General features: G+C 40.1%; 1 protein-coding gene across 3 annotated transcripts in view; it reads left to right on the forward strand.

Annotated features, from left to right (window-relative positions):
- Positions 1–628: 628 nt before the first annotated feature.
- LOC135281612 (phospholipase A2-like) overlaps positions 629–18,016 on the forward strand; it is a 28,743-nt gene continuing 11,355 nt past the window's right edge. Inside the window, exons 1-3 of one of the 3 annotated variants that reach the window (XM_064390639.1) lie at positions 629–1,868; positions 2,039–2,197; positions 3,329–3,402. The gene's annotated coding sequence lies outside the window, so the exon portion shown is untranslated. Of the gene's footprint in view, positions 1,975–2,038; positions 2,198–3,328; positions 3,403–18,016 lie in introns of all 3 variants that reach the window. The other 2 variants (XM_064390638.1, XM_064390640.1) reach the window with 2 other exon arrangements.

Genomic DNA, 18,016 nt, shown 5'->3' on the forward strand with positions numbered 1-18,016 from the left:
ATTGGCTCGCCGCGATTGTTTTGGGAACCGCTACTTCTGATTGGGGGCGGCTGGGAAGCTCTTGGCTGCTGATTGGTTGGCTGCCTGAGGCCACGCCCCCGCGCTCCTTCCCTTCAGCGGGCCGGAGCCCGCCCCAGCCGGTTGTGGCCCTGTGCGGGCGGTGCCGTCTGGCCGATCGTGCAGCCCCCGGTACGACCGAGCTCGGGGCCGCCACTACGCGGAGCCGCTGCGCCCCTTTAAGGCTCCGGTTGGTTCTCCCGGAAGCCGCCTGACGTGAGCAGCTCCCGGGACTCCTTCCGCCCAGTGACGTCACTCCTGGCCGGGAGGGCGCTGCGCGTGCGCGTGGCGCCGTGCGCGCGCCCCGGCGCCCTGAGGGTGCTGAGGCGGCGGGGCCGCGCTCTGCGGGCGGGAGCGAGCGTGAGCCCCGGGGCTTGCTGCCGGCTGGGGTTTGTCGTGTCGGAGCGCACGAGATGAAAATGCCTTTGCCCGGTAAAAGCCCCTGAGTAAGCACGAGGCCCAAGGGGCGCTGTGTTGTCGTTCCTTTAAGCCGTGGCCCGTCTGACCAGCGGCAGGTGCAGGCGGGGACACCTCCCCTGAACCGGGCAGTAACGCTGTCCCTGGGCCGGGCAGTAACGCTGTCCCTGGGCCGGGCAGTAACGCTGTCCCTGGGCCGGGCAGTAACGCTGTCCCTGGGCCGGGCAGGTGGCACACACCCCCTGCCCACGGCACGGCCAGATTGGAGATCTCTTCAGTGCTTCCTCAGATGAGAGGAATTGGGTTTTCCCTTCTCTGGACATAATTGTGTTCTGGATAGAACCATGAGGAACATTGTGATGGGTCGGGAGAGGAAGCCATTTGAGGAGTACCTGAGGACACTTGGCTTGTTCAGCCTGGAGGAGACTGGAGTCAGACACTATGGTGGTCTCGGAGCTTCTTCCTGAGGGCCATGGAGGGGCAGACACTGATCTCGGCTGTGGTGACCAGTGGTGGCACTCAAGAGAACGGCTGAAGTTGTGTCAGGGGAAGTTTAGGCTGGACATAAGGAAAAGGTTCTTCCCCAGAGGGCAGTTGGGCACTGAAGAGGCTCCCCAAGGAAGTGATCACAGCACCAAGCCTGACAGAGCTCAAGGAGTGTTTGACAGGGCTCTCAGACCCATGGTGGCATTCTTGGGGCTGTCCTGTGTAGGACCAGGAACTGAACTCGGTGATTTTGTGAGTTCTTCACATCTAAGGATTTTCTGATTCTGTTTCCTTTTGTTCAGCAACGTTAGTGACAGCAATGTCAGTAGTGCAGTTGACCAGTCTTGAACAGATGCCCCACAAATGCTGTGGTAACTGATGTGGCCTGTATGGCAGGACTCCATAAAGAAATCTTTAGAAGTTCTAACCAGTATAGTATGAAGATTATACTGCCACTAATCAAGACAGGAAGGAATGCAGCCAATTAGTAGTTTATTGGGGGAAGTTATGCTGATGGAAAGTTTGTTGACCTTGTGAGGCCTAAAACATTAATTATTAATAAATTAATGTATTAAACATTAGTCCAGTTTAATTACCCTAGAGGGACTATGTATAAATTGTTGAAGCTTTGCCTTGAGGCTTTTCTCAGCTCCAAAGTGTGAATTACCTCCTGCTGATCTGAGCCCAGTGATTCCTGAGACTGTGACAATTCAATCACAGCAGTCAAATATTAAATAGCAGTGCTTAAGTGTATAGCATGGCATTTAACAGATCCCTAAGAATGGTGAAATTGGGCCTTTGCTTGCTGCAGGATCTAAAGGGACATGAGAGAAACAGAAAAAAAAGATCATGCATAGAAGAACAGTTACATCCATGGATCATAAACCATGAAATAGACCATAAAAATGGTAAGGAGGCTTATCCAAGTCCACATTACAATTGTTTAAACACTAAGCAGCTTAAGAAAGCAAGAAGTATGATCATTCTCATCCAGAACAACAAACCACTGCTGAGGTAAAACCTTTTGGCTGGTAGTAACACGATGAAAATGTTAGCTGTTAATCCTTTTGATTTATAGGTATTACATAAATCATGCTGCTGATTTTTCCAAGCCTGCTGTTAGGATTTGCTGCATATTGTTCACCTGGAGAGAATGGCCTGTTGGGAATTCCTGACTACTTTGGGAATATTTCAGATATAATACAGACTGCAAATCTGAGCTTGAAAATCAAATCAGGTAAAGTTAAATTACTAAAATGTCTATATAAATATGCTGCCTTTCAAACTGTTAGAAAGCAAAATAAATTTTGGGCTAGAATTAGGAGGTTATTGAGCAAGTTCCTGACTTTAAAAGTTACATTCCCATGAAATCTGGAATAAATTTATGAAACAAAGCAAGCAAAGGGACTTCTCTTGACCTCTGAACAGACGTTTGGAGAGGAGACAAAACCAGTCTGACTTTTTATAATTCAAGTATTATAAACTGTTTTGGAACCCATATTTATTGTGTGCTCACTGATCAAGAGGATTACATGGGTGTGAATGATAGTTCCAGATGAGTGGAAGACAAGTACATTTTTCCAGTGTATTCCTTAATCTGCAGCTTGGAAGTCTTTATCATGCAGCACTTTCTGACATGAGGATTACAGTTCACTTGAATTTCTGACATGAATAATATTTATGTGTGGAGATAATTTGAGGAATGTACTTCCTTCAAAACACTTCTGATTTTGCTGTTTCAATTTTTTTTTTTATTTGAATCAAGTTCTTGATCTTTCCCAGGCTCAGAATTACATACTAAATATATGGATGGTGCCATTGTTCTCTTTCCTCAAACACTAGTTATGGAGTATATGGTTACTCCAGATCTGCATGTGTCATGGGGAGGAAGAAAAATCTCCTTGAATAATTAAACCAACAAATTTCCATTTTTTTTTCTTTTAAACATCTCTAAAAATAGTCAGTTGTGATCAGATGTAAATTTATGTTATAATTACCACCTAATGAAATATTCCACAGCAAAGGATGTGTGCAGTCTGTAAATTTCACCAAGACAGAGCTTTATACAAAACGAGAGTATGAAAAGGAGAACCCATTTGGCAAAGTCATACTTGGAGTATTGACCCGAATTAACCACACTGACATACCTAAACCATATTAGAACTTAATGAGAAGAGAAACCTGCAAAATTAAACTGAACTAAATTAGAGTATGCACAATTCTCTTCCAAAGGGGACTTAACCAAAATAGTGGTGTTTAGTCTAGGTAATCATGTGTATATTAAATATAGTCTAGTGCAATCCATTCCGAAAGTCAATTTGCAGTTGTTCAAGTTTGCTGACCCCACCTGACACAGCTCTTTGCTTAGGATGCCCAGAGGTGAGTGAGCATGTGGCACACTCCTGTAGCTGGCCACCATATGGAGGAGGACTCTCACTAAAGGTATTGCCAGTGTTAGGTTTTGTGTCTGCTTTTTTGTTGGTAGTGATGGGTTCTTAATATCTCTGTGATAAAAAAATGGAGTATTGCATGCAAGTTATGCTCTTTGTGGTATTTTATTTGTTCTCTCATGTGCGTACTGTGCTTTTGAAAACCTGACCCACTGCATCACTGAAACTGCAAGAGCTTTTTCTTTTTAAATGCTAATGAAATTACACATAATTTCCAGCACTTACCAGTCAAATTATGGGTTTGAGCCTTGAAAACAGGATGGCTTTTACTTTAGCAGAAACTACATCAGTCTATGTTTTTTTTAAATCCATGCAAGAAAAAGTATCCTATAGTAGACAACACCTGTGTATGAATGAAGAGCTTTTTGTGTTTGGGTTTTTTTGGTTTTTTTTTTTTTTTTTTTTTTTTTTTTTTTTTTTTTTTTTTTTTTGTTTATTCTTTCCTAAACATCTATATATTATAACTTGGTTTCCCTCAGACTTGAGCTAAACAGTTTATCAGTATCTTCCAACTACACAAGTGGGATGTTGCAAAGCTGTGTTTGTGATTTGTCAGTCTAACAACTGTTGAAGTTCAGTTCCTTTTACAGGCCATTCTTGCCCTGGCAGAGATGTGACTTCTGCTGTCGCTGGCAGATTGACCCTGGTGGAGGGGGAGCAGAGTATTTGACAGCAGCCACAGGACAAGTTAAAATGTAACTTTTGTGGTATGAGTCCGAGGTTACCGATGAATGTTTAGTTTCCTTGGGAAACTATTTAGCATTTTAAAAATTAAACTTAGATCTCTTGCATGTTAAAATTTTGTTGGAATTGGTGGAAGGCAGTAAAACACCTGTAGGTTTTTCACAAGAGATAATATCTTGGATTGATTTCAATGTCTCAATATAGTCTGCGGCAAAAATTAACCCCGGTACAGAGCCGCTCCGTGCCGCCTCGCCTGGGTCGTCTCGGCGACCCGAGGGGAATTGCGCTGCCGCGGCTGGCAGGGGGAGAGAGGCCTTCCGGGGCGGGTCTGAGCCGGCCCTCGGCAGGGAGGGACACGGCTCCTCTGCGCTGGAAGGTGCAGCGTTACAAAAGATGGCTTGAATTAAAAAAAAAAAAAAAAGTCAAGCCGTTTCCGTGCAGACTTCGAGCACACAGAGGGCAGCCTGTGGCAGACTCAAGCGGGGCTAAGCTGGAATGTGAATGGCAGCCTCCATCAGGAGCATTAGCTTCAGGCCTCAGGACAGCCTCGGAGGAGAGCCATGAGTAACACACGTTGCATTGTGACAAAGTCAGGGATGACTGCTCTAATGAAGATGTGAGCAGAAAAAACACAAAACCTTTTTTCAAATGGGTAACTGGTTAGAGATCTTCTGTTAGCCAGAAATAAAACAAAAAGGGTGTGGGGTACTGGCAGTCTGTGTTCAAACCTCCTCTAAAGGGTGGTAACAATTACAATGGGCAGGTGGAGATCGATCCGGCTTTTTTCCTCCAGCTAGCTTTGCTCTCTGAGGTACCTAAGTTACTCAAACCTCTCAGTATGTTTGGCAACAAATCAAACTGCACCATCTGACTTTGGCAGGGGGGAGGATAAGAGACAGAATCATTTGGCCGTGGGTGGTGTTACAGCTTAGACTGTCTCCTGATGGTGACACACACACTTGCACAGGAAGAGGGGCAAAACTGAAGCCATTCCTGAAAATGTCTACAGCAAATACCCAAACCATCTCTTCCAGCACGCTGTTCTAAAAATGCAGTATTAATATTTTAATTGTTACAATCAAAGTGCCTAGCTAAAACAGCCTTCCTAAGCATTAGTTGTCCAAAGTAGGTAAAAATTTGCAAATAAAGCTTTTTGCTAGACTGTGAAATTGAAGATTTGTTTGCAGTGCTACACACAGAGAGAACTTTGAAAATGTGGTTTAAAAATGAAGTAAAAGATTCTGTATTGATTTAAACAAGGAACACTAAAGAGTAAATAAATATGAGAGGCTGATACAAATATAAAAGTTCTGTTCTGCAGGCTCTTAGTAGATTAAATTCAGTTTTCTGCCTTATTGAGCCTTGACACTGCATACTCGGAAGATCTGTAAATCTTTTAAGGTGCTTTACTATTTGCTTTAGAGAGGCATACATTTGCAAAATTTCTTACAATTGGAGAAATGTATCTGTGTGGACAAAAAGGCTGTATTTCAATAGGAATCATATATACTTTGCTTCAATTCTTGATTTGACCATAATTTATTTATCCTAGCTATTACAGGTAATGAGCAGTCAGAAGTTCAGCTAGTTCTGAGAGCAGTTCTCTCTTCATGTCCAGTAAGCTAAGGATCCTTTCTGAAAGTGCAGGATAAGCACATAATGTTGTTTTTAGTTTGTCATCTCTTCTTTCAGAGACATTTCTCATTTTGTTAATATTATGTTAGTCTTTCAGTTTCTCTAAAAAAAAACAACCTAGAACTTTTCCTTCCCTTTAAAAAGAATCCTTTTTTCCTAGTTATTTATTTTAGTGAGGAATGATTAAATGTAGCAATCTATGTCCTACATTATTTGATTATTTTGTTTTATTCCATTTTCTCCAAAGTGCTGTTTTATTTGTATGTCATAAACAGGCTTTGGAGATTAAGGTGAGGAAAATTACACCTATTTTCTGACCTGTTTGCTAATATAATATTTACCTCACTGTTGTAACTAGCTAACCCATTATCATGAGCTTCAGCTGTTTACATCACGTCTCAGTTTTATCATTTGCTTTTCTGTAACTGTGGCTGCACTAACTAATTTGGCAATATAAGGTGTGTCTCATTACTTCCTCTGGAAGACAGAGACTGTCACTCCATCCACTGCTAACATGAAACTCAGGAAGTGTTTTATTCAATACATAATGCTCATTGCAGCTGTACTTTAGAGCTCTGTTTTAGTTACCTTCAATGTCTTGATTTTTCACCTGACCTTGTCCATATTGCTTTGCTTTCTATTTAGAGGTTAACTACAACAGGTCTTTAATGCTAGAGAACTCTGCTATAACTGGAAAGATGGAATAGGGGTAAAGTGGATTGGTCTCTTTTCTATCACAGGTTATATATAAGGATTAAATCTGCCCATAAAGATGGGGGAGGAGGAAACAATGGTTTGTTGTCTACTTCAGTTAAAGAATGGTGCTTTGCCAAGTAACACAGCAGCACTGAGGACTACCTCTCTCCACAGGGAGTTTCCTGCCAGAATGAACCTTTCTTTGGTTTTTAGCTTTGCCAAGATCTAAAAGATCTCAATCTCTTGGTAATGTCAAAGGAAAATTAGTGTGCCTTAGGAGTGTATATTTAGTGCAAGCTGTCCAAGAGAGACCAGAGAGGAAGGTGTGTGCTGGTGCTGCTGGTTTTGCACGTGCTCATGCCTGTGTGCAAGCAGACTCATCCAAATGAAGCCCTTTCATAAAGCAAATGGTGTGTAGCTGTCGAATGCTGAGCCTCAGTGCACATTTCAGGGGTTAACTGTGGAACAGCTTTAGTCTGAACACACAGATTGAATGTCGTGGTTGGAGGACACCTTCCTGTCTTATTCCCCAAAGGAGTCCCATGCTCTGAGACAGCTCTATCAAATGAACCAAAGCACAGTGTATGAGGACAATCAGCTTGGCTCAGTTTTGAGCCACAATGATGTGCTAAATCACACACTTGGTGAGATAGATTGCTCTGAGCATGAATGATCTCTCCAAAGCAAGTTTTGCAGGAGACTGCTGAGGGTTGCTTATAATCCTCTTGAAGCTGGCAAACAGATTATCCTTTTTGTAGGTGCGCTAAGTAGGTTAAACATCTTCAAAGCCTCTAAACTGTTTCTCTCGTGTCCTGAGAGCTATTAGTGCATCAGCACTGAGTCTGCTTCCCTGCAGTCTTAGGTCAAAGAGGCTAAATGGTACACCTCTCTTCCCTGCTTAACCATATCCATGTGGCTAAAACAGAAATTCCCAATGATCATATTGGCTCTTATGAATTCTCAACTTTCTACACGTACTATGGAGGAAACTCAGGCCTTCTGTAGAGAATGCCACCATGATGCTCAGTTATAGACCAACACCCTAATTCCTGCAAACAGGATAAACATTTATTCAGCAGCTTATCTTAACTGTCATACTTACTCCAAAAGGTCAAGGAGTTCTCCAAATGGCACAGCATCTTCAAGCTGTCTGTGTATAAAAACATACTTAAGGAATTCTTCATCTTCACCTCTGACACTTTTTGCAAGCAATTGGAGTTTGAAGTCCCTGACAGTAATATTTGCTTTTTGTTTTCTCATGTTGCAGAAAATACTGAAAAAAATAATAATGTCTCCTGCAATGTAGTGAAACAAAAGCCATGCTACAAAACTAATATTTTCTATATACACTGAATAATTCTGAATTTAAATAAAACTAAATAAGGAGTGGCCAGACTTGAGTGGGGTCTTTCAAAGAAAATACCTCTGCAGAAACACAAGGAGAATGAAGTTAATTGACACATTCAGTGCACATACTTTTGATTCTATATTGCTGAGCATCAAACTGATAAGAGCTTTCTTTGTTTTCTTTAAAATCATTACCAAAATACGGGATTCAAAATACATCTTCAGAGGGCAGGGGCAAAAAGATTCCTCCCACCCTCCTAAAACACTCACACTTCTCCAGATTAAACTTTGTAGAATTCACCTTTCATTCCTTCCTGGCAATCTTCATTTAAATTCTTGACTCTTCTTGGGCAAGTAAGTGTTTTAAAATACAAAAACGGTAAAGAGTATTTTAGTTGTTGCTTGTCCAACTAGAAGGATTAGCATTTTAAGGAAATCATATAAGTAGAACAGGAAAACATGAGAATTCTTTGAATGCATCCCTAAAGCATCCTGTGCAAGTGGAGTGTGTCCCTGCCTGTGACAGAGATAATCTTTATTATCTGGAACAAGATAATCTTTAAGGTTCCTTCCAACCCAAACCATTCCATGACCCTATGAATGCTGCCATAGCTACCCTAGGAAAGTATTTGCCATAAAGAATTGCACATTACATCCCTCTGTCCTGCATTCAAATCAATATGACACTAAAATTATAAAATCTTGGGCTAAAATTGATTTGCCATATAAGCAACACTATGCTTGGAAATTAGTGATTCCTCAGAGAATTATTCTGAAGAAATTAATATATCTAAAAATAAAATTAGCACATTTTCTTCTTCTTTGAAAGAGTCAGTATTCCCTAGTAAGCACACTGCCCAAGACTTTTGGGACACCAGTGTGAGCTACTGTTTCAGCACTGCCTGATTTAGTAGTGCTGACATAACTGCAGCTGTCAGCTGGATTGGAAGCATCCCAGTATGTACAGCTTACTCCTACAAACTGGCGTTATCAGAAGTGGTGAGGGTTCCATGACAGTGGGCTAACAGACTAACACAGTATCCATGGCTTCATGGAGTTCTAGTTCTGGAGTATGGAAGAGAATCCAGAAGGACACCCAGTTTACAGTAGCCATTACCCATAGTGGCACTGAGGGAGCAGCAAAGACCTCTCACACAGTCCACACAGCTATTGCAAGGCAGGACATAGGTATGTGGAGTAATGTTTTTAAGAAACAATTGTAGTTGCAACAGAATTGCACTGCCATTAAGATGGAAGTTGCTACAACAGGCAGAGTCCTGCTGTTTCTCATACTTCACTCTAATCAACTTTTCACTTTTTACATGCTTTTGAAATCTGTTTTGTAAATCCATTTTTGTGTTTCTAACAGTGTAGGTTTTCACAAAATTTGAGGTTTGAGTTTGTGTGCTGTAAGACTCAAAACAAACCTTGGATGGTTGAGGTTTTAACTTGAATGCTGCACTCTCAAATATGGCACCCCACCCACTGGCTGCATAAAAAGAAGGTTTTTGATTGACAGGAGAGTTAATGTTCTTCCAAACCTCAGTCTGGAGCATGTATAATTATACTAAAGCAATGTTAGAAGCTATTTTAAAAGGAAATGTTGCCTGCCTTCTGAGGTTTTCCTATATTCATGTAGTCTGGGCATGTCAGCCTTTCTTTAAAACCACAGCATTGTTATTCTTGATCAATAAGCAGAATTAGCACACTTCAGCACAGAAAATGACAAGCAGTTGGGCTCTTCAGATTTTCAGCTTGCCACTGACTTTGTAGAGAGCTTCAGTTATCCTGAGTCTCACTAGTTAAATTTGTAAAATGGGACTTATGCACCTGTGATTATTAATTTCCTTTAAAATGTATTTTTTCTGTAAACTGCTGAATCTTGGGCATTAGATAATTTTATACATTTTTGTTACCTTTTAGATATGTACTGGTTTAACTGAGGTCAGAATCCTACCTATAACAAATGCTATTTATATTTTCTGAAGACTAAACCTTCTCTGACTGTCAGTTGAAACATTTTATTATTGAACTTACTACCATTCCTTCCTTTTCTCAAAGGTCCAAATTATTGCTTATAATAAATATTTCAATTAACAGCCCACCTTTTTTCTGAGGGGATAAAACGTTGTGTTTATTAAATTTTGGTTTTACTATAAAAATATGACGCATTCTGAATGTCTGTAGTCCCATTTTACTGTAAGTCAATCAGTTTTGAATAAATCCTTCCCTAATTAGGTTGGCCTGTCTCTACCTCTGGTGCCTGCTCCATTCAGCCTTTTTCCCGACACAGGCCCCTTACAAGATGCTCTTCTGATAACAGAACAGGAAGTTCTTTATCTTCTAATGTTGTGTGACTCCAGATTTAATTATATGCTTTAAGCAGGTAGAAAATATGCCTTGCTCAAAGAGAAATTACTTGGGCTGGTATAAGAAATTTCAGGGCCTGTGGCATACAAGTCAGATCAGATGATCTATCCTTCAGCTCCTTGAACAAATGACAAGTGACTTTAGAAGCCAAAAACAAAAAGATGATGGGCAGAGGCCAGGAAAAAAGTGATGAAAAACAATTCAAAGACCAAAAACTTGAAAGCAGCAGCACAGCAGTAAGCTGTGACACTTCTTTCGATGTCAACCCTTCTCCAAGGGATTGTGATGCTTGGTGTTCTCACATAGGTTTCTAAATCCAGTATTTCAAGTAAAATTAGGACTGCTGCAGCTCCTCCTCTTCCTTCAATTTGCTGTCATAATGATCGTAAAAGGACCCACCTCATTCCAGTCCTTCCAGTTGTGCACTAATCAGCTAACTATGCAGATTACAGAAAACTGAGGGAGGGGGGATGCAATATATGTGCTATGGTAGAAAATGTTCCTCTCCATACATGAAAGAAGTGATCATTTAGTTCTCATATTATTTAGATCTTAAGATCCATTCCCTCCCCTGGGAACAGGAATTAAGTCATTACAGAGAATTAACTACTTTACATTGCTTTACATTTGAATTCAACTTTATTGTGAATATGCAAAACATGTTTGCATGAATATGCAAAACATGTTTGCACACATTCATAGACAAACTGTGTGTTGCTTCAACAAAAATAAGTACATGAAAAAGCCCAGTTGATGGCAGGGAAATGGCTGTTCAGCAGCATCTCTGCACACAATTATCTGTGAATGTCCATGCATTTGGAAGAGTGACGTGCAGTATTGGCTGTTGGGTATTTTGATAAAAACTATACAGGTATTTTTTTGTGGCTTCAGAAAGAACCAATCTAAACAAAAATTCAATCTAGTACTTTAGAATAAAAATTTTAGAATAAAAAAACTTTAGAATAAAAATTAGGCCTGCTTATGTAATTAAGTTGACCCTCCATTCTAAATAAGACTTCAGCATAAGTGAAGATTATCTGTCCCAGGCAAATCCTTCCTAGGGATTACATGGTCCATAAACTAATAAGGGTTTATCTTTTCTTCTTTCTGAGAGGGAAGATAACTAGAGGAAGATTAAAACATTAATGTGGCATTAAAGAATTGCAAACAGAATTGGGAAATTGGGTGGTTGTGAGCCTCACAGCAGCACCAAATCACCATTACATTTCAGTATGCAGATCCTATGTGCAGACACACAAAATTCAGAATACTCTCTGTATGCAGAAATCTTTTGCTCTGTGAAGTAAAAATGTCAAGTATGCATAAACTGTCTATTTAGAAAAGGTAATCTGAACATGGCCAAAATTTTGTATGTACCATATTATTCCTATTTTTGAGGTATCATAGTCACAAAAAGAAGCTAGACAAAATTTTTATCATTCAGCGTAATTTAGATGACGTTACTTTTGGTTGAGTAACTGAGACACAATTAAAATGTGCTGGTTTACACCCTAAAAAGGTAAAAATATATTTAGTACCTACCAACTGAAAGACTTTTGTGAAGACTGCAATATGGCTATTTGGGCTATTTGAGAAAATGTCTGTTTATTTAAAAGGCTAATCAGGGAATGCTGTAACCTGGACTTGAAACTAGAAAGCTACCAAACAATAAGGCAGAGGAGTGAACTACTTTACTTTGTGAAACCAACAGTCACTTTTGGACTGCTGGTTTGAGATCACCCTTGACTGGATGCTACATATATGTATTGTAGGATAAGTACTCAGAAGAATTTAAATCTGTTTGGTAAGATTCACACCTCTAACAGCTGAAGATAAAAAACCTCATTTTAAAGCTTTTCTGAGACTGGTTCCTCACTCCCTTTTTTCCTTTCTGTCTTGCACATCCTGATGCCAGTTAGCAAGGCCTGGTACACAGTACAGCAAACTCCCTTGTTCTATGTAGTAAATGCAAGGAGGCATTTGGTATATTGCCATTTCATGGCATTTGGCCTTTTCATTTTATTATAGCATTTCATATGCAATTAAAACCTTTTCTCCTTTATATGTAGGAACAATAGTCTTCATACATGTTATTTTAAAGAATGCAGCTCTACTTGTTTAGGTTGGTATGAACTTTATTAGTCACAGGGTCTGTAGATAAGAATTTTTCTAGATGGCTCACAATAAAATTCTGTAAATATAGTATCACCATGAGGAATTTGTTTTATATTAAACCCAGGAAGCAATTTATGTATTTGGATTAGGTCAGAGAATGACAGAATGGGTAAGGTTGGAGGGGACTGCAGTGGGCCATCCAGTCCAACTCCCCTGCTCAAGCAGGGTCATCCTGGAGCACATGGCACAGGATTGCATCCAGCTGGCTCTGGAATATCTCCAGTGAGGGAAATTCTACAGTCACTCTGGGCAATCTGTTCTGGTGCTCAGTCACCAGATTATCATCCTCCTTGTATTTAAATAAAATCAAAAAGAATGACCAAGTCTGAAGACTCCCAAACCCTTGGTGTGCTAGTTTTCAATCTGTACTATGGAAATTATGCAACAGTTCTTCATTTGTCTTTGAAGATTCATTGAACTCTGTAAGAGTTAAATATCATCTTCCCTGAGCACTGTAACATGTAGAAGGCACTGGAATTTCAATTTAGCAGCTTCCTTCACATTCCACTTTTCCTTAACTCTTTGTGGCAATGAGTCTACAAATCTTTTACTCATAAGTGTCCTGAATATGTCTTCTTTTGTCCATAACTGATCTTTCTAAAGGAAATACAAAGTCTATAGAATTATAAAATCTTTCTTTGTTTTAGGAAAATATATTGTTAAGACAGTAATTGATACTCCAAAGAAGCATAAGCTTAACTCTTTATAATTATAGGTTATATAAATAGCTCTAATTTGTTTATCTTGTATAGTACCCATGACATTTGTTGCCTTCCAACACAATACTGAGTCCCCACTTCTCACTGAAAATCAAGCAGCTCCTGGTGCCTAAACAATATTTTATTGAACATTAGCCTTCCTGTTGTGCACTGGCACTTTGTGCATGCTCTCAGCAAATGACTCTTGCATCTTGTGGCTGATTTGAAGTATCTGGTTTATTTCAGGTATAGCAAATCATGATCTTAGTGCTGACAGTTCTCTGGTTCAATTACTCCTCATCCCAACCACTCTGCAAAAGCAAAGAATAAAAATAGGACTCCATTCTACAGAGACCTGGAGATGAGAAATTCAGAACCTACTTGACAAGTGACACATACTCAGTTCTTCAGCACTATTCTGCACCTTTTTGATCTTACATGTCTTAAGATACATGTTTTCCTATACTCACTTTTTTCCTACTCCTAAGTTCTCTAGATAATCCCCGTGTTCCCTACCCTCAGTACTTCCAGGGATTTTTTTGACCCTCAACAAGAAATTTAGTAACTTCCCAGTTCCCAAAGCAGTCTGGGCGGTGTTTAAAGACAGAAGGCTCTTGTGCAGATTAGCCTGGAACAATCAAGGGCTACATTCTGTTCACCTTTCCTTTGATGGACACATTATTTAGGGATTTCATCCTGATGGGTTCAGTTGCCATAAAACTGCACAGATGCAAGACAAGCAGACCAGACCAACAGGGCATTCACTGTTGAGAGAGTGAAGAACAAAACAACTAAGAAGTGAACAAATGAACAGGTAATGAAAATATCTTCATTTTATTTTCAAGCATTTTAAAACATTTAGAGACAGTGAAAAAGCCAGTGGACATGGTAAAAGTTACACAGAACTGTGAATTCATTTTTCTTCTCTCTTAAATGAAATATAGTCTGTAATCTCTGTAAATGCATGTTCTGTCTCCACCCTGGATACTGCATTCAATTCTGCAGCCTCCCCCCAGTCTCAGTAAAAATAGAACTGGAAGAAAATTCAGAAATGGTCAACAAGGACAGAGGGATAGAAATGGGATTTCATAACTGTGAGTTAAAATGGTAGGCAAGTATGAAAAAGGCACTGCTTCTGTTTGTGACAAAGCTGTCTAGATAATAAAAGCAGGCAAAATCTCAAGTCTCTTTGAATTCAGCACAGATGATTTCCCCAGTGCATTTGCATCTTTTACTTGGTGATATATGGAAAAAATTATTATCAATTAATTTGTTATTGCAGAACAGGCCTACTGCCTTCCCTGCCTACAGGCCATAGTTGTATAAAAACCTTTATGCAAAAGGAAGTGATATTGGAGTCTCCTTCCCCGGCAGGGTGGAACTGCTAATTTGAAGATATCTGCTATCACATCACAATATCAGAATCGTGTAGGTGGCAAGGGACTTCTACAAGTTTTGTAGTCCAACTTTCTCCTCATGGCAGGTCCCATTAAAGCAGGTTGCTTTTAGTCATGTTGAATTGAGTTATGTATATCTCAAAGGATGGAGTTGCCATAGCCTTTCAGAGAAAATTGTTTCAGTATTTGATCCTTAAAAAAAAAAAAGTTTCCTATATTGAATTGCTGTAGGTTGTGCTCATTGCTTCTTGAGGACCTCTGGGAAAAATGTGGTTGCATCTCTTGTACACTCTTCCTTTACAAAGTGCTCCACAGCACGATGATCTCCACTCACCATCTTCTTTAAACCTGGGCAAATCCAGCTCTCATCTTCTTGGATGTCATGAACTGCAGCTGTCAGAGCAGTGTGGTAGTTTTGCTTTAGTGTGTCAATGGCTTTCTTAAAATGAGACACAGAGCTCCAGATGTGGTGTGACAAGTGTCAGATGGAGGGGAAGAATCAGTTCCCTCCAAACCTACCAGTGGTACTCAGCCCAGCTGGCAGCTCCAAGAGCCCACGGCTGACTCACATTCAGCTTGTCCACCACAACCCTCAGCTCCTTTTCTACAAAGCTGTTCTCTATCCAGTCAGTTCCCAGCCTGTCCCACCTGGGGGTTGTGCCAACCCAGTTGCAGGACTTTGCATTTGTCTTTGCTGAACTTCATGAGGTCCCCAAGACCTCATTTTTCCAGTCTGACTAGGTCTGTCTGATACACCCTGCCTTGCAGTGTATCAGCCACTCCCCCCAATTTGGTATCACCCACAAATGTGCTGAGAGGTCATTCTATCCCATCATCCTGGTCATTACATCAGCCATTTCAAGAATCCAAGGTGATGTAACCTATATAAAAAAAGCAAGTCAAATATCCTTCCAGAGATATGCTGGAGACTTCAAATTTTGTTTTAGAAACATGCACACATGGCATTGCCAAGTCTTTTTTTTCTCAAGATGTAAAAAATAAGAAGTAGCCCTGGATTCCACAAGAAGCAGACCATGAGTCTTTTTTTGGATGCAAATGCAGAATGTAGAACTTGACTTAGAGAGTGCAAACCTGGAAGGCAGAGATGACTGTCAGAACCTAAGAGCTAAGCAAGCTGTAAGTTATTTATAGAGTCTTTCCCCAGCATCTCCAGTGTGTGCCTTTGCTCAAAGATAGGCAATACATTTCCATGCCATAAAAAAGGACAGAACTGCATGGGTAAATACGTGGTGCTCTGAGGACATTCTTGCAATCTGCCTGCCTGGGTGGTTGTGTGGATGGAATGGACTCTGTGCTAGCAGCTGTTGTACTAGAGGAGCAGAGGGGAGAATGGGGATCAGGGAAAAAAAAACAAAACTAGAGGGAAGAGAAAACTGTAGGAGTAATTCAGCTCCTCTGCAGACATTACAGCAGTTTCAAGAACATTTCTGTAATAACAACCTTTCCAGCACACAACTGTCTGTTATGGGCAGTGACACACTACATGGTGTTTTTGCAGCATGGACAGAGTAACATTGTTCCTAAAGGGCAGGAAAGGACAATGCTGCAGGCATGACCCCCAAAACTCTCTTGGGACATATTGTGCTACTCAGAGACTTACTATCACCAGAGACATTACAAGTTATGCTATAGGCTGGTAGAGTTTTAAAGCTAGATTTTGTGGCGTATGCTGGAACTGCATTTGAGATAATACATGTACATTGCAAAATACTCTAAATCAGCGTAGCAGAATGTTTTCTTATCTTCCACATGGAGCTTGTTTCTCCAAACTTGGCTTTATAACTCTTGTACACTTTGGGACAACATCTCTAACAACATGAGCTGAAGAAAACACTGGTAAACAGGAAGCATTGGTAGTGAAAAGGAACTAAGAGAAGATGGAAGGACATGAAAGTGAGGAAACCCAGCCAAAATGGGAACAAAGGCACTGAATGTTTCCAAACACTCAGATAATTAAGGCTGTTTGGTTTGGTATGTTTATGAAGACAACAATGATAAAGAAGTTGTGTACTACAGGGACGTTCAGTATCTGAAGGAACATACACTTGTAAAGGATATAGTCCAGGAAAAACCTGTGTCCCAATCCAATGTTTAAGAAGATGTGGGATAACTCAGAGATGTTTACCAAGTATAGCAATAAGTAAACACAGTCATTTGACTTAACTGCTGGGAAACAACTCTTCAGTTCCAATTATTCTGATACCCTCACAGTAAGGCACATGCTTCTTTCCTTATTTTCCTCCAGGAGACAGTGCCACAGAAGAACCCAATCTGGAACTTAATCTGGGATGCAAAACATCAAATTCCTGTTTTCCAGCTCTGCTACAACCATCATAAAGAATCTTAAGTAAATCATCCTGCCTCCATTCCCATGTCTGACAATGGGAAAATAATTTCTTTCACCACTCTATTAGTTCATTAATTCAGTGAGGCAGCAGGTATGCCCTATGGCTTAAATGCCACATGCTTAATGCTGTAGGCATTTTTTAGGACTTTGCTTAGACATCTACAGACCCTAATACTTCTGTACTCATCAGCAGCAACACTACATTGGTTCACAACAAGCTAAATGCAGAGTATTTGTAAATTTGACCAAGGTAGGTGCCATGCCTTTTCATTTCTCAGGAAAAATAACTGCTGTTACTAAATAAAAATTTTAATGGAGCTATTTTTACTACAAAAATATAGCTTTTCAGCTGTTAAGTTAGCAGTAAATCTACTGTTACACTTAAGATCACTACCTTCACCTGATCACAGGGTAGTAGATAACTTGCACTTAGATTAACCATATTTTAGACCATTCTAGCACTTTCCATAAACATGTTAATATTTTGGGTTATTATACCCTGCCATTTTCCTGCATGTACATAATCCCGGACCCTGAGAAATGAGGTTTTTAGAACTCATTTAACAGATTTCCAATAACAGTGTTATGCTGTGAGAATGTTCCTCAGTACAGCCATGTGTCTAAATTACATTAATCTATTTCTCAGATTTAAAAACAATTAAAGCAATCATAAGGCACATGCAGCCTTTTTTGAGAAAGTACATTTGAAAAGCAAATGCTTCTCTCCGCCCCTGCACAGCTCCAGATGACAGACAGAAAGAATTCATCAGAAAGAGGGAAAATGCCATTTGTCTCATAGGACTTAGGCCAGTTTCCAAGTGCTTCAAATAGAAGAAAAGAAACACTACAAAAAGAAATATGACAGGTCTACACTGCTACGTAAGTTTTTAATTAAGAAATTTAAACTGAACCAAATCTAATTTTAAAAACATGACTCCATGATTTTAATCCATATTTTCTTAGCCATATGCCTGGCAATTAACTGGACAATCTAGCTCTGCCTCAATAAAAGTATTTCCTTCTATCAGATTTCCTCCCCTCTCACCAGCTTCACTGGATGTTCTCCTTTGAACTTTTACTATACTCACAGGAATCAGAACTCATGACTTGCATTCCTTATTTCATCACTATATACAGTTTCTCTCCCCACACATCTTTGTGTACTTTCTGATAGAAGCAGCTGTAGTCTGAGCATTTCAGTCTTATTTGATTTTTCAGTGGTTATAAGGTTACTTT

The sequence above is a fragment of the Passer domesticus genome, chromosome 15 (assembly GCF_036417665.1).
Source record: "Passer domesticus isolate bPasDom1 chromosome 15, bPasDom1.hap1, whole genome shotgun sequence".
Taxonomy (NCBI): domain Eukaryota; kingdom Metazoa; phylum Chordata; class Aves; order Passeriformes; family Passeridae; genus Passer; species Passer domesticus.